Below are 22,794 nucleotides of genomic sequence, written 5' to 3'. Positions count from 1 at the left end.
AGACACATCATATCAGATGGAAAAAGAGATATCTCTGTTATCAGAAAGGATGTTCGAAAAGCCAACATCATTGATGTGTTGTATGTACTTTCCATAACAAGTAACTTGATAAGCGTAGGTCAACTACTCGTAAAAGGGTACAACATGAAACTAGAAAAGAATCAGATGAAGGTATATCATGGTGATGGAAGGTTGATTCTAAAGGCACCATTGTCATACAATAGGACCTTCAAAGTAGAGATCAACCAGTTTGATCACAAATCTCTTGCTTCGACTGCAGAAGAAGACAAGAACTGACTATGGCATCACAAGTACGAACATCTAAACTTCATAAGTTTAGGTATGTTAAACAAGAAGAATATGGCGTATGGATTATCTCAGGTGAAGGAACCAAGTCAGGTATGTGGCGAATGTTTCAAATCAAAGCAGGCTAGAAAAGCATTCAAGCATGACTTGCCCATGAGGTCGAAGGAAAAGCTGGAGCTAGTTCACTCTGATGTGTGTGGACCATTTGAAGTGAGGTCGAATTGAGGTAACTACCATTTCCTAACCTTCATAGATGAATTTACTAGATACATGTGAATTTACCTTATTGAAAGGAAGAGTGAGGTATTCATAAAGTTCAAGAAGTTCAATTTGCATGTCGATAAGTAAAGTGGATGTAAGTTAAAGAAACTGAGAACTGGTGGTGATGGTGAATACACCTCTCGAGAATTTGATAAATTTTGCAATGAAGAAGGTATAAAGTATGCGGTCATTCCACCCTATACACCTCAGCATAATGGCATAGCTGAGAGGAAAAATCAAAGTATACTAAACATGACTAGAAGCCTATTAAAAGCTAAAGATATGCCAAAGAGATTTTAGGGTTAAACAACTTCGACATCAATATACATTCTAAATAAATGTCCAACTAAGAAGATAGTCAAAAGGACTCCTTATGAGGCTTGGACAGTTGTGAAGCTGAATGTTAGTCATCTTAGAGTGTTTGGATCAATGTGTTCCAGGCATGTGCCTGAATAATTGAGAAAGAAATTAGATGATTGAATTCAGGCTATGGTGCTCATATGTTATCATTCGAACGATGCATACAAGTTGTATTCATCAAATGATGATAAATTTATGATAAGTTGAGATGTTCTAGTGGATGAAAGAAAAGGCAGGATTGAAGTCAAGAGTCAGTTCTACAAGAGTATGAAACAGTCACAACTGTTCTTGATGAATACCAACAAAATGAGGTCACAGCCAATCGAAACAAAAAAACCACCAGAGCATAATGTTAGGAGATCGACTAGAGTAAGAACTAAGTCGACAAGGCTAGTTGGATATGAGAGATTTCCAGATCAAGCAGTCAATACAGATTATGACTTAATAGAAAAAGCAACGATGATGGTCGAAGCAGAACCAATCAATTTGAATCAAGTCATGAATGATTTAAATTGGTTAGCAACCATGAAAGAAGAACTCTGGGAAATCTAGAAGAACAACACCTGGGAGCTTGTCGAAAAAGCAATCAAGAAGCCATTTTATGTGAAGTGGGTTTACAAGCTGAAACGAAGGCCAAACGATTAAATTGCCAAGTATAAGGTGAGAATAGTGGCGAGAGGTTTTCTACAAAAACCTGGTATTGATTTTGACGAAGTCTATGTACCTGTTGCAAGGATGGAGACAATCAGAATTGTTGTGCCGACAACAACATAAAAAGGTTGGAAGATACATCAATTGGATGTAAAATTAGCATTTCTGAATGGACCTTTGGAAGAACAAGTTTATGTCAGTCAACCACCTGGATTCAAAATCAAAGTGTAGGAGTCGAAGGTGTATAGATTGAGGAAGGCTCTTTATGGTTTGAAGCAAGCCCTAAGAGCTTGGAATAAGAGAATATATGGATTCCTGATCAAAACAGGTTTCATAAAGTGTGTTTTTGAACATGGAATGTATGTCAATGATACATACAAGGTCAGTCGAATCATCTTATGCATGTATGTTGATGACTTGTTGATTATAGGTGCAAATGAAACAGAGATAAGAAGAGTCAAGTCGAAGCTGATGCAAGAGTTTGAAATGTCCGACCTAGGGAATTTGTCATATTTCTTAGGGATGGAGTTCAAAGAAATAAGTGAATGAGTGTTCTTGAACCAAAAGAAGTATGCCCAAGACATCTAAAAGAGGTTTAAGATGAACAACTGTAATACAGCTGCTATGCCATTAGAAACTGGAGCAAAGTTGAAGAAGGAGACAAATGACGAGTTTGTAAGTGTGACCCTATACAAACAAATCATTGGATCCTTGAGGTAGCTTTGAAATACCAGGCCAAATATATGTCAGTTCATATTTTTGAGCAGATTCATGGAGAAACCTTAAGAATGTCATCTCACCGCACTCAAAAGAGTGTTGAGATACATCAAAGGTACAATTGATCATGGTGTGTTGATGCCAAGACTGAAGGAGATCAACATAGATGTAGAGGTATATCGCTACACTGATTCATATTTAAGTGGAGACCAAGATAATAAGAAGAGTACTGCAAGTTACATATTCATGATCGAAGATGCTACAATCTCAGGGGGCTAAGGAAGAAAAGCATTGTGACTTTGTCATCTTATGAAGCGGAGTACATGGTGAAGCTACGTGAAAAATACCCGAGCGCATCGCACGCTCGAAGATACAAAAAAGTTATCATCGAAGTTTATTTATTCCCGAAGGAAAGGAAAAACATAGATAAAACCCGTGGGAAGAGAAAAAAAGGTAAGAAAGTCAGTTATACAAGAGGAAGGTATTAGCACCCCTCACATCAGTTGTACTCAACGAAAACTATTTTGATTGTTATTTTCTCAAATGTGTGTTATTATATAAAGATTACTTGATAATGATATAGGGGGAAAAAGGTTTAATAATTAAGGTGTTCGCTGAGGATTGGGGCCCTCATGCCTACGTATCCTCATAGTGCAATAAGGAATTAAGAGCTCCGTAGTTCATGGAACTAATGGTGGGAGATGAAAGAAGAAAATGATTGAAGTGTGATGAAAATATGGTTTGAAACCAAAGGATAATGTAGTTTGAACCCATATGGTAGGTATATCCAAACCAATGAGAAAAATGGCATGAACCAATATATGGTATGCCCGAAAAGAAAAATGTGTCATGAACCAATACATGGTATGACCTAAAGTGGCATGAACCAATACATGGTATGACCAAAAAGATAAAAAAAAATGATCTTGGCTCAGAGGTAGGTATTTAACCATATGGTAATTAACCCAAAGATATGTATGAAATCCAAAGAAAGATGATATTTAGCCCAAAGAGAAGGTGCATCACTGATGATGAGTGTTGAAGGTATTGAATGATGAATGATGAAAGGTGAATGATTGGAGAAAGGAGAATTAATAATTAATATGCTCGCCAAGGATTCAAACCCTCGTGCATACGTATCCTCATGGTGCAATAAGGAAGTCAGAGCTCCGTAGTTCGAGGAATTAAGACCAAAAAGAAATAAAGAATTGATTAGATTTCCGAAAGGAGAAATAAATTGCTTGAATAGCAAGAGTGTGGAATTAACCAATAAATGGTGATTTAGCCAAAGAGAAAAAGGAAAGTGTTATTTTAATAGTGAAAGTAGTCTGAGTCAAAGGATGCTACAAGAGTCTGTAACTCTACAAGGCATGAAAATGAGGATTTCCAGAGTTTGTAACTCTATAGGCAGAAAGAAATGAATGTCAGAGTCTGTAACTCTATAAGGAAAAGAGAAATGAATGTCAGAGTATGTAACTTTATAAGGCAAAATAAGAGAAAAGGGATTTTCCAGAGTCTGTAACTCTACAAGGAAAAAAGAAAGATTGGAAGAGTCTGTAACTCTATAAGGTAAAGAGAAGAGAGCCAGAGTCTGTAACTCTATAAGCCAGAGTGCAAGGATGCTTGCCAGAGTCTGTAACTCTATAGGGCAAAAAGGAAGAATGCCAGAGTTTGTAACTCTAAAAGGAAAAAGATGCAAAGATGTGCCAGAGTCTGTAACTCTATCAGCGGAGTGAAATGTTGCTAGAGTCTGTAACTCCATAAGGCAGAAAGAGATTGCCAGAGTCTGTAACTCTATAGGGCATTGAAATGAATGAGTTCCAGAGTCTGTAACTTTGTAGGCAGAATGAATGAATGAATGCCAAAGTCTGTAACTTTATAGGCAGGATAAATGATTTCCAGAGTCGGTAACTCTATAGGGCAAGGAAAAAAGAATGCTAGAGTCTGTAACTCTATAAGGTAAAAGAAGGAGTATCCAGATTCTGTAACTCTATAGGGTAAGAAGGTTTGTCAGAGTCTGTAACTCTACATGGAAGGTTGCATGAATGTGTGCCATAGTCTGTAATTATACAAGACAGAAAGAAATGATCGTCAGAGTCTGTAACTCTATAGGCAGAAAGAAATAGGGGCTTTTCCAGAGTTTGTAACTCTATAAGGCAAAAAGCAGGGTTGCTAGAGTCTGTAACTCTATAGGGCATAAAGAGATTGCTTGAGTTTACAACTCTATAGCAGAGTGACTGATAGCCAAAGTCTGTAACTTTATAGGCAACATGAATGGCTGCAAGAGTCTATAACTCTAAAGGGCAAGATCTTTTTTCTACTACCATGCTCACACCCAACACTTGGCTTCAAGAGTCTGGTCTTTTGATTGTGTCTAATTGACATCCAAAAGTTGTGAATGTGGCAGAAGATGACGAGCCTAAGGGAACGTATAATAGAGCACTTGTTTTCAAAGGTGCAAATTATACTTACTAGAAAGAGAACATGCATGTACACTTGATACCGGTTGACAAAATTTAATGGTGTGTCGTTGTCGCTACGTGAAAAATACAGAGTCGTCATCGATTTTTATTTATTCCAAAGGAAAGGGAAAATATCGAGAAAACCCCAAAGAATGGTCATCGCAACCACGAACAGGTTCGAAATCGGTTATGCAAGGGGAAGGTATTAACACCCCTCACATCCATAGTACTCCATGGGAACCATCTAGGATGTTACGCTTGAGTGGGTGTCGTTATCGTAATGTTTGCTTGCCAAAGGTTCGCGGAGTGGAGGTAGATTTTAAATTAGTGTGCTCGCCAAGGATTGGGTCCTCGTGCCTACGTATGCCCACTTGTTGAAGTGAGAAATAAGAGCCCCGTAGTTCGTGGGTAGAAAATGTTGTTTGCTTTGTTGATTTTATTACCTTGAAGAAGGGTTTTCGATTGTGTCGCCCTAAGGCTCAAACAAAACGTTTGAATGTGTTGAATTTATTTTTAGATTTTGAGAAAGGTGTTATTGATTTTGGATTGCACTAAAGACTATGGATAAAGGTGAATACCTCGAACTACCAAGCCAAACGTCTTGTGTTCGAAGCATTCAGAACGAGTGTAGGAAAACTCCATTCTCATCCCTTCTTTACCATTTAAGGCTCGTGACATATAATCCTAATCGTATCTTATTGTGTTTTTGAGTTTGATTTGAAAAAAAGACTGCTTGACGTTGGATCAAGGGTTTGCTTATTGATTTTGAAAGAGTGATCGGTCCTAATGCCCAAAGGAAAGCTAGCAAGCAATAATAAAGAAAACAAGTAAAAGCATACATCCGAAAAGGGAGGGGGTACATGTAAAGTACAAGGGAGTGTGGAAATAAAAGGTCTCATTGTCAGGTAGCCCAAGAGAAATCCTTGTGTGTGCATTGTGTCCTAAGCTAGAAAGTGCATAAAAGATTATAACTCTTCTTGATTCTTGAATGCTCCTTCCGTGTTCGGGTCAAATGCTTATCCAAAGTCTTTTGCAAGGGTCCTAATGAGTCCCTAAGTCCATTGTCCATGATCCTTTCCATGCTTGGGAATTATTGCATTTTTTAAGTCCTTCCATTTTTAAGTCCATTTTCAAGATGAAGTGAATGATGAGTGATGATACGGAAGGAAAAAGCGAAGTAAAGTAAATTGACAAAAATAAGTGTTAGAAGTTAGGTGCGAAAAATAAAAGTTAAAGTTAGATGCGGAATTGTAAAGTGTTAGGAGCGAAATTTAAAAGTTAGAGTTAATTGTTAGATGTTAGATCAAAGTTAATCAAAACCAAAAGAGGAATAAGAGAATTAAAATCAATATAAAAATCCAACAAACCTCTAATGTTTAAACAATTAACGAAAATTAATTCTAAACCATTATCAATCAATTAAGTTCTAAACTATTATCAACCAATTAATACTCTAATCAATTATCAAAAATTAAGTTCTAAACTATTAACAAAATATCAATTCTAAAATATTAACAAATTATAAATTCTAAATAATTATCAAATCAATTCTAAAATGGAATTATCAAAACAATTAACAAATAATCCAATTATCTACACAATTCTCCAAAACAACATGATTAATATTCTAATTCACACAATTAATCTAGCTAATCTAAATTAAATCAAATTAACCAACCCTAAAATCCAATCACTTCAGCATGGGCTTTAAATCAAACCAGGCCCACACACGGAGGGTGTATGGACAATGGAGGGAGTACAATCCAAAAGCTGTAGGAACAAGGGAGATTGGGCCTAGGGCCCAAGCCAATATTTAAGCTTCAATGACGGGAAATGAATTCGAATACCAAACGCTTTTGTAAAACGCAAATGACGCTAATCAATCACTCTCACGACTCCGCTGTGCCGGAGTTCACCGCCGGCGGCGCCGGAGTTCTGGCTCACCTTGCAATCCTAATTTCGAATCCTCAAACACAACCGTCTAATTCCCGAACAAACACAAATCAAATAGTGAATCTCTCATGAACAAAAATCAGGATCTAACCCTCATACGGAGGAAGCCAAAAACCTAAAAACTGACTCGACGGTAACGGAATGCGGCGAACCGAAGATTACCTATTCTCAACGGAGATGATGCGGAATCAAAGAGAAAGACGAACGCGAGCTTGCGCGTGAGGCTCCCTTTGAATCTCCTTCTCCTCTTCTATCTACTCTTGTGCGTATGGTTGTTTGGAGTTGTGAGTTACAAAATAATCAGTTATTGGTTGGAGGCGATTGCGGCTCAACGAAGAAGATGATGATGAGGAATAACGAGGAATGAGAATTCGCTCACGGTGGTAACGCCTAGTCAATCAAAGAGTGAAGATCGAATCTGATCGGAAACACGCCGTCGACGAGGAGTGAAGATCAACGTTGATTAGGAACGTCTCCAGGTAACGTGTTCCTTCTATGAGTTTTCTTCTTTATTCGAACTCTGTTCTAAACTTCTTTTGTTTCTGATTTCTGTTGAATTCCCGTTTCCTATGCTAAAGGTTATTGCAGGTGGAGGAGACGAATGGAGAAGTGAGGTTGAAGAAGCTTGAGCCTTTGTGTCTCTGTTGTAGGTTTTGCAGAAGAAAACTCAATTTCCATTTTTCTGTTGAAATTGTGAAGAATGCCCCCCGAAGCTCAAAGTTGCCCCCAAAATTTATAAGCACCCAATCCATTAAATCCATTTGAGTTTTGTTAGCTTCAATCTATGCAAAGTTGTTAGAGGTTTGATAACACTGTGAACTAATTCAGATAGAGTTATTATTATGCAAGAACTTTTTCTGTTTGAATTTTTCGCTTCAGTTTATTCTATAATGCGTTTTGATTGTAATTGTTGGATATTCATGCCGTTTTCACTTCATTTCCGCATTTTGCTTCACATGTGTTTGGTATCCGTTTTGGTATTTTTTGCCATTGGCGTTGTCGTTTACATTCACACACTGAAGCTGCACCCGCGTTTTGTGACTTGAGCTGCATTTGGCATTGCATTTGGCTTGTAAACATAACAACTTTGGTGCTGCAACGGCCTATGTTGTTTGGCTGGTTGAAGCTCGTTGTCGTTTTGGTTTTGTAGCTGGCTTGGAAGTTGATGCCACTTATTGTTCTTGTTGTAAAACGCTGCACTTCACTTTCCAATTGTTTCTTTTACCCTTTTTTTTGTCTTATCTACATTGGACTGGGCCTTTGGTTACTAGGCACTTGGAATGGGTCAACAAAACAAAAATGGATTAAATGGTTGAATTGGATTAAAAAAGAAATGGGCTTACATGGTTGAATTGATTTAAAGAAGAGAAATGGGCTTAAAGACTTTTACAAACCCAAGGTCTGGTTAACAAGATGTATGCCAAACCCTGATGATCAAGGCATGATCATGCTTGATCAAATGCCTCAGGACATAAGTGATTTACCATGCAAAATACAATTGTTCACCACGGTTATAAACCAAGAGATTAGGGTTTGATTGCTTGATCCACCACAAATTGCTAATAAACCTTAGTTTCCACCAGGTACCAGTATAAAGCCATGAATTACAGTCATATGTCTTCTTGTGTTGAACCATGCTTATGTAAATGAGATGAATGGATGAACATGATATGCAAATGTTTGAGGTTGACCTAGATGATTATGTGAAGGGTAGGGAGAATTTCGGGGTATGACAGTTGCCCCTATTTAATCCTCTCGGACCTGAATGCATGGATATCAACGGCTTCCGGACAATCAAGGTAGGAGGGTATTAAATACTAGAATATCGGGAAATTTTCCCACCAAGAACAAATAGAATGCAATGTGAAGATAGGTCACAAGGAGGTCTATTCACTGGGAAATCGGATGAACAATCTAGTCTTTATGTAGGGCAACTGCTGGGAATGGGAATGTTATGTGGTAGATGGGTAATGAGAGGTTAGACATGCATGACATATACAGTATGCTAATGCAAAATGATTGATTTTTCTTTTTTCATTTTATCTCTACTAACAAGTTTTTATTAGACGCCAAAAAAGAATTTTCCGCTGGGGGATATATCGTGAGATATCTCTTTGGAAATGGTTGCCAGGCAAATCCTGGGCTTCAGGGTGGTAGATGACTTTATTGGGGACGACAGTAGGGGAATTAGAAAGTAAATAGTTGATCGTCAACTCTGAGGTTGGGGAGAGAAGCAAGAGCAACACTAATTGCTGGAGATTGAAACATTCTGACCTCAATACTGCGATTGGGGTAAAACTAGACATTCTCAACTCCACGGTTGGAAGCGAATTATGATCAACATCGATTCTGAGACTGGAAAAAGAATAGGCGTCAACTCTGGGGTTGGGCATAATAGGATGGACATCGACTCTAAGGTCGGGGACAAAGATGGTAGGCGTCAACTCTGAGGTTGGAGGATAAGAAAACGACACAACAACTCGAATGCTGGGAAAAAGGTAGTCATTCAACTCTGAGGTTAGGGGCAAAAAGGTACATCAAATCCCACGTTGGAAAAAGGTAGACGTTTAGCTCTGAGGCTGGGGCGAGAATGGTGATCGTCAACTCTAAGGTTGGAAAAAGGTAGATACTCAACACCGAGGCCGAAAAAAAGAATGGTAATCGTCAACTCTAAGGTTGGAAACAAAGCAGAGTCTAAGCTCCGAGTCTAGAAAGAGATACACCGACTCCGAAGTTGGAAAAATATATTTGCTCAACTCTGAGGATGGGAGAGAAAAATGGTAAACGTCAACTTCGAGGTTGGAAACAAACAGATACTCGACTCTGAGGTTGGGAAAAGAATGGTAAACAACAACTCTAAGGCTGGCTAATGAAAAATGACAACAACTCTGAGGCTAGAAAGGGAGCAACAACTCTGAGGTTGAAGAAAGGATGACAAACGTCAACGCTGAGGTTGGAAAAAAGTGATGGACATCAACTCCGAGGTTGGAAGTAAAACGACAAACAACAACTCTGAGGCTGGAAAAGGGGCAACAACTCTGAGGTTGGGGTAAGGAAAGAGCAACAACTCTGAGGTTGGGGTAATAAGAAAAGTGACAACAACCCTGAGGTTAACAAAGAGGCAACAACTCTGAGGTTGGGGTAAGGAACTGACATGCAACTCTGAGGCTGGAAAAGGGGCGTCGACTCTGAGGTTGGGGTAAGGATGACAAACCTCAATGCCGAGGTTGGAAAAATGTGATAGACATAAACTCCGAGGTTGGAAGTAAAACGACAAACAATAACTCTGAGGCTGGTGAATAAGAAAAGCGACAACAACTCCGAGGCTAGAAAAGGGGAAACAACTTTGAGGTTGGGAATGAAAGGGCAACAACTTTGAGGTTGGAAAAGGGGAAACAACTCTAAAGTTGGGAAGGGGAAACATACAACTCCGAGATTGGCTATAAGAGAAAGACAAAACCTCTGAGGTTGGGAATAAGAGAAATGGACAAAAACTCTGAGGCTGGAGTATGAACTGACATCAACTCTGAGGTCGGGTGAAAGATAAAGATAACAACTATGAGGTTGGGGATAAGAGGGATATACAACAACTCTGAGGTTGGAAAGAAGAAAGTAGCAACAACTCCGAGGTTGGAGTAGGAATTGGCATCAACTCTGAGGTCGGGTATAGAATGGTCTCTCAACTCTGGGGTTAGAGGTAATAACATCATAACATTTGACGTTGAAATAAAGGTGATCATCTACAACTCTGCGGTTTGGAGAAAAGAGATATCAATACTGAAGGGTATCAAAAAAAGTGATAGACACTAACGAGCGAAGGGAGATCAATACCGATGGGTATTAAAAAAAGTGGTAGACACTGATGATGGCTTGACTGGTCTTTCAAATTTGAGAGATATGGGTAGGAATCACAGGAACTAGGTGAGAGAAAAGGGATTTTGCCAATGGGAATTGGACTCTGCGAGAGGTTTGCCAACAAAAACGGGTTGTTGAATAGCGCTAAGAGAGTTTTAGGCTTGCTTCTTTCTTGTTAGAGAGATTCGTGCTATGCTGGATGATATGCATGAATGAAATGATATGAAGTATGCATGACAGATTTATACAATGATATGAGGATCTACGGATGCCCCAATCTTGGGTACGATGCAATGAATGCTGAGAAAAATTCGCTTAGGTTGCGGGGCTTCTGATTTACGGAGTGTGGATTGCGTCTCGCATGACTTCCCGATATTTGACTTCTTGATGTTGCTGGAGGATGGATCTAACATAGACCTTCAGATGTCCCAAGCTAGATCTGAAAAGCTTTCACAGGCAAGGAGATAACCTTCCTCTCTTTAGACCGTCTTGCCCTAGTCTGTTGGATATATGCACGAACTGCCCCAATCACTAGTTATGAAACAATTTCTTCATAGATTATCTCAATCGAATCTGCCCCAGTGTCTCGGAACTGCATTCCTCTGATTAACCATTTCAGGAAGATTGACTTCTTGTGCTCTTGGGGTGGCCTGCCCCAGTACGAGCCTTGAAGTAACTTTGCCTCTGGTTGGCTGATCTTTGAGGGAATGCCCCTGACTAACTGATCTTCCAAGATATTGATTGAATCTCGACTTGACTACTTCAGATTGACTGAATCTTATAGAGATTTCTCGACGTGGCCGCCTCTGATCGACTGGATCTTGAAGCAGTTTGTCTTTCTGCTCGACAAAGTCTTCAAACATTTTGACTGATGTGATCAAAATAAGTGGCTTGCCCCTGCTCAATGAAGGTCTCAGGCGTTCTACACTTTTGAATCCTCGGGTTCCTTAATTCATGTTCATTGTGGTAGATCCCTTGATGTTAGATGCTTACTCACGAGTAAGACAAGTTTTTGGAAATGATAATGCTAACGTCATGTTTATGCAGTTTTGAAATCCAAGCATGTTCACTGGAATTATGACATATAGTGAGTAAATCACTAATGAGAATGTCATGTCGATACCAACACATATGATAAACAAATTGTTGAGGAGTCAGTTTTAACACGATTGTTCTGACCATAATACGCTTTCAAAAAAACCCTGCTTTGATTAGGTCTTTTGAGGGTTGTAAAGTGGTCTGGCTCACGGTTTTAGAAAGAAAGGATGTAAGGCTCAAACCTATCCTAACCCACCCATTCTCCTTGATGTTCTCTAGTCCTATGTTCAACTAGTTTGATACAAGCACTCGTCCTCCAAGGGGATTTGGGAGTCAAAATGAACCCACGAGGTTTTTAGAGTGGCAGTCATGCACTCTCTGTTTGACTTGTAGCCACACGATTTTGTTCTTGCTGAGGATTTTCTTTTGATTCCTCTTTTGCAGATTTGTTTTTTCATTTCCCTATTTTTGCTGGATTGGTTCAGATTTACAATCCACAGGGATGCCCTAATTTTTTCCTAAGTCACTTGTTTTCAAGTTTTCGACTTAGTGGGCTTTGTTTCTTTTGATTTCCGATTTTTTCTTTTTGTTGGTTCTTTTTGTTGAAACAAATCGTGTGACACTCGTCCATTTGATTTGGAAGTTGTGACTACCTCGTGCCTCTGTGGGTGAGGGACAACCATTTGGGATTTATGGTTTCCGACCTCTTGCGAGGGATAAGATATGATTGATCCTCAGATAGGACACTCCTCCTTTGAAGTTTGAACGCTTGGTCAAACTGAGTGACGACTACCCCGCCCCGGTTTAAGATTCAGGGTTTATCTTAAAGAAACTCCCACTCCTTGGCTCAAAGGGGTTGACTAGGGATTATCTTCCTTATATCTCCGGTGTTTGGGATTTGAAACAATGCCTTACATCATCAGCAAGATTTTATTCAAAAGTGTATGAGCAGTGATTTTGTTTTGTGATTTTAATTTCATCCTCCTCCTCTTAAAACCAACAGTTAGATATTGACAAAATAAAGTATGAGTGGACACGAATGAATTTATTCAAAACATGCATATTCATTTAAATGTCATTATTATTCAAAAACAAACGAGTTTATTACAAACGACAATCAAGAAAATCACACATGAACATGATTGAACTAATGATTGCTAGAGTGATGAGCTTTATTCTCCCACAGCTTAGGGTCTTGGTTTTGGAAGAAGCTGATGGGACAGTCCCACTGATACAAATCCTTCAGATCTATTGATGCTCTGACTACGACATTGCAAATGTGCTTGCCTGCATGGGTTTGTTCATTGTATTTGGAATAGCTGGAATGAACGATATAGCTTTCGAGTCAATCAAGTCTTGTACTTTGTGCTTGAAGACATTGCAATTCTCGATCGAGTGCCCTGGCGTCTCAGAATGATACTCACAACTGACATTCATGTCATACCCGGGAGGAAGAGGTACTGGAGGAGCCTTAGCTTCTCTTAACTGAATTAATGAATCTTTTTGAGCAAATGAGCTGGCAGATGAACATACGACATGGGAATTGGATTAAACCTTCTGGGAGGCCTCCTTGGTCCTTGTCTACCCTACTGATAGTAGTTTTGTTATTAAGGAGCAAAAGGTTGTCGAGGAGCATAGGGTTGCTGATTTTGCATTGCTGGAGGACCAATAGGAATAACATACATTGGCTGCTGATACGGGTTAGGTGTTACTACTGCCACCGGATAGTATGGAATTTGGTAAACTCCAGCTCCCCCTTTAGCGATTGTGGTAGCATTGGTCTCCCATTCCTTCTTCTTTGAGAATTCGGAATGAGACTTCTTTGTTCCACTAGCCACAACTGTTGTATCTTGTATCTTGCTGATGTTTAAGCATTTCTCGATTCGCTCGCCGCAATAACCAAGTCTGAGAATCCCAAGGTAGTACTTCCAACCATTTTGTCAAGATATGGCCCTTGAAGGGTGTCCATGAACATGTCTATCAGTTCTCTTTCAAGAAGAGGGGGTTGAACCCTGGCAGCTAGATCTCTCTAACATTTGGCGTATTCTTTAAACGATTCATCCGGCTTCTAAACAAGGTTTTGGAGTTGAGTTTGATTGGGAGCCATGTCTGAATTATACTGATAATGCTTTAAGAAGGCTTTAACAAGTTCCCTTCAGGTTCGTATATGTGTGCGCTCGAGCAGCATATACCATTCTAGAGAAGCTCCACTAAGGTTGTCCTGGAAAAAGTGCATTAAAAGCTTTTCATCATAGAATGAGCAGTCATCTTTCTGCCAAAAAACGCTAATATGGGTCTTTGGATAGGTGACCCCTTGATACTTTTCAAAGCTCGGAACTTTGAACTTAGCAGAAATTTTCACGCCTGGCACTAAGCACATGTCGGCAGCATCTAACCTAAAGGTATCAGGACCTTCCATCGCCTTGAATCTCTCCTCCACCATACATAATCTCCTTTCGAGGTCAGCAAGAGAAGGACCAAAAGCGTCGTAAATTGAATCAGCCCTTGCGGTGAAGAAAGCATATTGGTTATTTTTGACCTCAGGTTGAACTCTCCGATTGACAAGGATATTGAATGGATGAGCAACATTTTGATATACTGGACCTCTTTTAGAAGGTGGTTGAGCTACAACAAGTGTACCATCTCCTCCTAGCGGATTTACTGGTATTGTCACAACGGCAAGGTTGGCGGCGACGACTCTCAAATTAGCCTGACGCATTTCCTCTTGTACCCTAGCCAAAGCTTGTAGAGCTTCAACAAGCTGACCCATCCGAGCCTTCACAATGGTCATATCTTCCCTCATAACAACTTGTTTTTGTTCCAACTGATCCATGAGCAACTTCTGATTTCTTCGAGTGTTGTGGGAATACCGGGAAGTCAGCTTGACTGTGGATGGTTCTGGACAGACGAGCCAAATGGTAAGTTTTCTGGATTTTGACTGATGATATGCAGAATGATGCATGAATATTATATTTGATGATTTTTTTATGATGCGTGAATGCATGAATGAGTGAATGGACGATACACAAGCATGGCTCTCACAAGTCGAACATACAAGCTGGCATAGTATCACATGTTCAAGATATGGATGGAGGATAACATTGATTGCTTTCCATAATGGGGATCTCACTGGTTGTAGTCTAGGGTTATAGATAGGAACCCCAAAGTCATCGATTCATTTGACTATTTGACGCTTACGGAAAAAGCGTGTCGATCGTCAACTCCCTCAAATGAGTCTATTCTGGGTGAGATCTTCATACCGACCCACACGAGAAAAGCTTCTCGGGGACCCGCACTATGCGACCATCGACATTGGGTTTTAGACAAGGGTCTCAAAGTCATGGACTTCCTTAAATGTTCGCCACTTACGAAAAAAGCATGTTGGTCGACGAATCCATCAAGAAAATCTACTTTGAGTGAGATCTTCGTACCGACCCTCGCGAGAAAAGCTTCTCGGGGACCCGTACTACATGACCATCAATCTTAATTTGTCAAAGGTTTAATGCTCTACAAAGGTCCTTAGAGTCATTGATCTTAATGAAAATATTGATCGCTTACGCCAAAAGCTTGATGGTCGTCAATATCCTAAAAAGAATCTACTTTAAGCGAGGTTCTCGTATTGACCCTTACGAGAAAATCTTCTCGGTGGCCCATACTACTCAACCTCTCCTATCTCAAGTTTCCGCTCTAGACTCGGGTAGAGAGTCTTTTCCACAAGGCTTCTTGCAATCAAAGTAGTATCCATTAATACCATAGAACCATGGAACCATATAGAAGATATTACAGAATTTAAAGCGAAAGGCAATAAATATGGCAAGCAATCAAAAGGATAAACACCCACACACGCGAGGAATCTACCTAGATTAGGCTTGACTTGCTTAGGGAGATATCCCCAACAGAGTCGCCATCTGTCACTACGTGAAAAATATGGAGTCGCCATCGATTTTTATTTATTCCAAAGGAAAGGGAAAATATCGAGAAAACCCCAAAGAATGGTCATCGCAACCACGATAGGTTCAGAAGTCGGTTATGCAAGGGGAAGGTATTAACACCCCTCACATCCATGGTACTCCATGGGAACCATCTAGGATGTCACGCTTGAGTGGTGTCATTATCGTAATGTTTGCTTGCCAAAGGTTCGCGGATTGGAGGTAGGTTTTAAATTAGTGTGCTCGAAAAGGATTGGGTCCTCGTGCCTACGTATGCCCACTTGTTGAAGTGAGAAATCAGAGCCCTGTAGTTCGTGGGTAGAAAATGTTATTTGTTTTGTTGATTTTATTACCTTGAAGAAGGGTTTTCGATTGTGTCGCCATAAGGCTCAAACAAAAGGTTTGAATGTGTTGAAGTTGTTTTTAGGTTTTGAGAAAGGTGTTATTGATTTTGGATTGCACTAAAGACTATGGATAAAGGTGAATACCTCGAACTACCAAGCCAAACATCTTGTGTTCAAAGCATTCAGAACGAGTGTAGGAAAACTCAATTCTCATCCCTTCTTTACCACTTAAGGCTCGTGACATACAATCCTAATCGTATCTTATTGTGTTTTTTAGTTTAATTTGAAAAAAAGACCGCTTGACGTTGGATCAAGGTTTTGCTTATTCATTTTGAAAGAGTGATCGTTCCTAATGCCTAAGGGATAACTAGCAAGCAATAATAAAGAAAGAAAGTAAACGCATACATCTGAAAGGGGAGGGGGTACATGTAAAGTACAGGGGAGTGCGAAAATAAAAGGTCTCATTGTCAGGTAGCCCAAGAGAAATCCCTGTGTGTGCATTGTGTCCTAAGCTAGAAAGTGCATAAAAGATTACAACTCTTATTGATTCTTTAATACTCCTTCCGTGTTCGAGTCAAATGCTTGTCCAAAGTCTTTTGCAAGGGTCCTAATGAGTCCCTAAGTCCATTGTCCATGATCCTTTCCATGCTTGGGAATTATTGCATTTTTTAAGTCCTTCCATTTTTAAGTCCATTTTCAAGATGAAGTGAATGGCGAATGATGATACATAAGCAAAAAGCAAAGTAAAGTAAATTGACAAAAATAAGTGTTAGAAGTTAGGTGTGAAAAATAAAAGTTAAAGTTAGATGCGGAATTGTAAAGTATTAGGAGCGGAATTTAAAAGTTAGAGTTAATTGTTAGATGTTAAATCAAAGTTAATAAAAACCAAAAGAGGAATAATAGAATTAAAATCAATATAAAAATCCAACAAACCTCAAATGTTTAAACAATTAACGAAAATTAATTCTAAACCATTATCAACCAATTAAGTTCTAAACTATTATCAATCAATTAATACTCGAATCAATTATCAAAAATTAAGTTCTAAACTATTAACAAAATATCAATTCTAAAATATTAACAAACTATAAATTTTAAACAATTATCAAATCAATTCTAAAATTGAATTATCAAAACAATTAACAAAAAAATCCAATTATCTACACAATTATCCAAAACAACATGATTAATATTATAATTCACACAATTAATCTAGCTAATCTAAATTAAATCAAATTAACCAACACTAAAATCCAATCACTTCAGCATGGGCTTTAAATCAAACCAGACCCATACAGGGAGGGTGTATGGACAATGGAGGGAGTACAATTCAAAAGCTGCAGGAACAAGGGAGATTGGGCCTAGGTCCCAGGCCAATCTTTAAGCTTCAATGACGGGAAATGAATTCCCAAACCAAACACTTCTGTAAAACGCGAATGACGCTAATCAATCACTCTCACGACTCAGCCGCGCCAAAGTTCACCGCCGACGGCGGCGGAGTTCTCGTAATCCTAATTTCGAATCCTTAAACACAACCGTCTAATTCCTGACCAAACACGAATCGAATAGAAAATCTCTCACGAACAAAAATCAGGATCTAATCCTCATACGGAGGAAGCCAAAAACCTTAAAACCCACTCGACGGTAACAAAATGTGGCGAACCGAAGGATTACGTATTCTCGACGGCAACAGTGCGAAGTCAAAGAGAAAGACGAACGCGAGCTTACACGTGAGGCTCCCTCAAAATCTCCTCCTCCTATTCTATCTACTCTTGTGCGTGTGGTTGTTTGGAGTTATGAGTTATAAAAGAATCAGTTACCGGTTGGAGGCGATTGCGGCTCAACGAAGAAGATGATGATGAGGAATAACGAGGAATGAGAATTCGCTCACGGTGGTGACGCCTAATCAATCAAAGAGTGAAGATCGACTCTGGTCGGAAACACGCCGTCGACGAGGAGTGAAGATCAGCGTTGATTAGGAACGCCTCCATGTAACATGTTCGTTCTCTGAGTTTTCTTCTTTATTCCAACTCTATTCTAAACTTCTTATGTTTCTGATTTCTGTTGAATTCCAGTTTCCTCTGCTAAAGGTTGTTGCAGGTGGAGGAGACAAATTGAGAAGTGAGGTTGAAGAAGCTTGAGCTTTTTCCTCTCTGTTGTAGGTTCTACAGAAGATAACTCAATTTTCGTGTTTCTGTTGAAATTGTGAAGAATTCCCCCCGAAGCTCAAAGTTTCCCCCAGAATTTATAAGCACCCAATCTGTTAAATCCACTTGAGTTTTGTAAGCTTCAATTTGTGCAAAGTTGTTAGAGGTTTGCTAACACCGTGAATTAATTCAGTTAGAGTTATTATTATGCAAGAACTTTTTCTGTTTGAATTTTTCGCTTTTGTTTATACTATAATGCGTTTTGATTGTAATTGTTGGATATTCATGCCGTTTTCACTTTGTTTTCGCATTTTTCTTCATCTGCGTTTGGTTGCCGTTTTGGTATTTGTTGCCGTTGGCATTGTCGTTTACATTCGCGTATGAAGTTGCACCCGCATTTTGTGACTTGAGTTGCGTTTGGCATTGCATATGGCTTGTAAACATAGCAGCTTTGGTACTTCTGCGGCTTGCGTTGTTTGGATGGTTGAAGCTCGTTGTCGTTTTGGTTTTGTAGCTGGCTTGGAAGATGATGCCACTTACTGTTCTTGTTGTAAAACGCTGCACTTCACTTTCCAATTGTTTCTTTTACCCTTTTTTTTGTCTTATCTGCATTGGACAGGGCCTTGGGTTACTAGGCACTTGGGATAGGTCAGCAAAACAAAAACGGATTAAATGGTTGAATTGGATTAAAAAGAAATGGGCTTACATGGTTGAATTGATTTAAAGAAGAGAAATGGGCTTAAAGACTTTTACAAACCCACGGTCTGGTTAACAAGATGTATGCCAAACCCTGATGATCAAGGCACGATCATGCTTGATCAAATGCCTCAAGACATAAGTGATTTACCATGCAAAATGCAATTGTTCATCACTGTTATAAATCAAGAGATTAGGGTTTGATTGCTTGATCCACCAAAAATTGCTAATAAACCCTAGTTTCCACCAGGTACCAGTATAAAGCCATGAATTCAAGTTATATGTCTTCTTGTGTTGAACCATGCTGATGTAAATGAGATGAATGGATGAAGATGATATGCAAATGTTTGGGGTTAGTTACCTATATGATATGTGAAGGGTATGGCGAATTTCGGGGTATGACAACCGTCATTGAGGGACAATTTATTCCCAAGGGCAATGATGACGTTTTTAAACATCCAAAAGATTGGGATAATTCTAAAACCAAAAAGGCTTCATATGATTTGAAAGTGAGGAACATACTTATTTTCGCTTTAAGCGTTAAAATGTTCTACTCAATTTCATATCATACGAGTGCTAAAGGCATGTGGGACGCTCTCAAAACTCTCTATGAAGGAATAAATGACGTCAAGGATTCTAAAATTAATTTGTTTATAGAGGAGTTTGAACTATTTAGTATGGAACCCGAAGAATCCGTGGATTCCATGCAAACTAAATTATTCCATTTAATCAACAAATTAAGCAGTTTGGGTAAGAACTTTTCTAACAAAGATTATACTAACAAAATATTAAGATCTATGTGCAGAGAGTGACAATCAAAGGTCACTGATATAAAAGAATCAAATTATCTTAGTACTTTCAATATTACAAAATTGTTTCGAAAGTTAGTTGAGCATGAGAATGAGTCAAAAAAGAAAGAGAAATCTGAAGAAGAGAAACACATTATTTCTTTGAAAGCTTCATCTTCTAAAGGGAAGAAGTCAAAGGAAGAAAGTGACAACTTTGACAAAGAAGTTTCCAAAAAGTAAGAAATTGGTTTATTCGTTAGACGCTACAATAGATATCTAAAGAGAAACAAACTCAAGCATACCGATAGTGAAGTAAGGTCGAAAAAGAAAGAGAAATGTGAAGAAGAGAAACACAATATTTCTTTGAAAGCTTCATCTTCTAAAAGGAAAAAGTCAAAGGAAGAAAGTGACAACTTTGACAAAGAAGTTTCCAAAAAGTAAGAAATGGGTTTCTTCGTTAGACGCTACAATAGATATCTAAAGAGGAACAAACTCAAGCATACCGACAAAGGTCTAGTAAATTTCAAAAATAATCATCCATCCAAGAAAGATCACAAGAAAAGTGATGATGATATCACATGCTACGAATGTGGAAAATTGGCACATTATAGAACCACTTGTCCAAGTCTCACCAAACATCATAAAAGTAAATACAAGGATTTCTACAAGACAAAGAGAAAGAGTTCCAAAGGTCGTAGAGCCTACATCGCATGGAAAGAAGAGGATGAGAGTTCCTCATCCGATTCTTGCCCGAGTTCAGATGATGAGTGTGCCAACTTTTGTTTTATGATACGTAAGAAAGGTGAAACTTCAAAGGTATATAATTCTAATTCTGATAATGAGTATTCTTATAGTGAATTATTGAATGCATTCAATGACATGTATGCATATTCTATAAAAGCGTTTAAGAAAATTTCTCTCCAAAAAGAAATGATTTTGAAACTTGAAGAGGAGATAAATCATCTTAAGGAGCGTGTATACATCTCTAGTGTATAAAATGTGTTTAGTGTCCAATTTTAAAACTTGAAATTGAAATTCTTAAGGGACACTGGCACATGTTATTTCACTATCTTGTACTTGTTATACTTCTTTGAGTGGAAGAGGGAAGTTTTTAAAGAAAAACCCTCATGTCACTAAAAGAAATAGAATAAGTATTTCATCTAATGATGTTTGCCATTATTGTGGAGATAAGGATCACATTAGGTCTCTTTGTCATATTAGGAACATTCAAGTTCTCAATGATAAAATGATATGGATTCCTAAATGTAACTCAACTAACCCAAAAGACCCACTAGTTAAGGGGGACCTAAATTGCCTATTTGAATTGTCACAGGAAAGTCTTGCCTCCGCAAAATGATTATGGTTTCTAGATTGCAGATGTTCAAGACATATGATGGGAGATGCTTCCATGTTTATCAAGTTCGATGAGAAGGAAAGTGGTTATGTCACGTATAGAGACAATACGAAAGGTAAAATTCTCGGTGAAGGTATTGTGGAAATCCCTCCAAAATTATCATTGAAAATGCGCTTTTAGTCAAAAGGTTTAAACACAACTTATTTAATATTATCCAATTATGTGACAAAGGGAATTATGTAGTTTTTGATACTCTTAGTTATGTAATTGAGCATAAGACTAGTAAGGACCTTGTGTTTAAGGGTTCTAGGATTGAAAATATGTATATGTTTAATCTAGATGATGTGTCAATGCATATAACTAAGTGTTCTAAACAACCATTGTGATATATACATTGAGTTTATTATAAATTATGTGGAATGCTTATTTAGACAATAATCACTAAACATATAACATTTCAATCTGATCTAGAATATTATAATATAATAAATTAAATTATATCTAGAACACTATAACTTTATCTATCATATTATAATTTCTAATAAACTTTGAAAAGTTATATATTCGGTAAGGGGTTGAAAAAACTCTCAAAAATGTACTTGTCCCATAATGGCATCCACCGTGAAATGAGGATGAAGCTGAAATGAGAGTTGAAAACTTGTGTTAATTTTGAATGAATGTAATTTTAGATCTTCCACACAAGTTTGCAGCGCTCACTTTAGCTTCATCCTCGTTAATCTATTTCATTCACCATCCCTACCTACAAGTCAAAACAAGCTTAAAGTTAAAACATTATGAAGCAAGCTATTGAAACATAAACAATAATACATAAACAGATTTTGAAACATAAACTATTGTAAAGATCAACCTCTAAGATAGCCATTTGCTAATATTTGATGTAACAAAGGTAACCCTTCAAAGAAGACGAGTTCGCTGCATAAGTTTGGGGGTTTCCATATGAGAGAGACAAGTGATAGAGATGTTAGGGTTTTGTTTTGAGAGAGACGGGTGAAAGAGATGTTAGGGTTTTGTTTAGAGAGAGACGATTGTTATGTACTGAAGCAAGAGACAATTTTGCTTATATATAAATATGTAACATATTTCACCATGTTTGATAATATGAATCTTGATGAAATGATTGTACCTTACACCACTGTTGATTATAAGAACCGTGGTGATATACAAGGTCAAGCCCATTATGTAATGATAAATGGAAAATTGTTGGTGCTGGAATTCAAATCCTTTCACTTTAGGTACATTTCACTATAGTTGTTAACTATGGCCGTAGTAAAATGTCTTTTAGTAAATACGAAAAAACGTCTAAAAAATATTTATTACCATGATTAACAGGAAGGTCGTTGCAATATGGTGTTACGAAAGGTCTATTTTGTAGTAGCGTAAGGGGAACTTCTTCTCAAATCTTTGGACAATTCTCCTCAAGGAATCGGTAGGATCAAGAGGTTGATTACTACACATGAAGGCTTGGAGCAGGTTGGTGATATTGGAAAATTAAAGAAGCGTTAATCAAGTAAATATTACATAGAAGAGTTTGACATTGTGTTGTATACAAGTCAAGATCCAGATATGAGATTTTAATTTTCTCAACTGTATTATGGATTAGTGATTGTATGAACTCTTGAAAATATTTGTAAAATATAAAGGAACAATGCAGTTTCCAATGGGAATCCATTGAAGAGCGCACGTAGAAAAAGCGAGGACGAACGCCGAAGCACTATAAATCTCAGTGTCATATCTCTCGCTTACTCTTGCATTTAATTTTGTAGTATTTGCATGCTTAGGTATTTCAATTTTAGCATAGTTTATCGTTGATTCAATTGATAGTGATTTATTACGTAAGCATTAGGTTATGTTGGAATTCAATACACTATTGAGTTGAATTGATGATTAATATTCTGAGAAACAATCGAAGTTA

The 22,794-nt window shown here is 38.2% G+C and overlaps 2 long non-coding RNA genes across 2 annotated transcripts; both read left to right on the top strand.

Moving 5' to 3' along the window:
- Positions 1–6,603: 6,603 nt before the first annotated feature.
- On the top strand, positions 6,604–7,647 carry LOC127106766 (uncharacterized). Its single transcript, XR_007795487.1, has 2 exons — positions 6,604–7,189; positions 7,289–7,647. It is a non-coding gene; the product is annotated as an uncharacterized LOC127106766 (long non-coding RNA).
- A 9,543-nt stretch (positions 7,648–17,190) lies between these two features.
- On the top strand, positions 17,191–18,254 carry LOC127106679 (uncharacterized). Its single transcript, XR_007795452.1, has 2 exons — positions 17,191–17,874; positions 17,952–18,254. It is a non-coding gene; the product is annotated as an uncharacterized LOC127106679 (long non-coding RNA).
- Positions 18,255–22,794: the final 4,540 nt, after the last annotated feature.

The sequence above is a fragment of the Lathyrus oleraceus genome, chromosome 7 (genome assembly GCF_024323335.1).
Source record: "Lathyrus oleraceus cultivar Zhongwan6 chromosome 7, CAAS_Psat_ZW6_1.0, whole genome shotgun sequence".
Classification (NCBI taxonomy): Eukaryota; Viridiplantae; Streptophyta; class Magnoliopsida; order Fabales; family Fabaceae; genus Lathyrus; species Lathyrus oleraceus.
The sequence above is the reverse complement of the archived record's forward strand: the minus strand, read 5'-3'. Positions and strand labels throughout refer to the sequence as shown.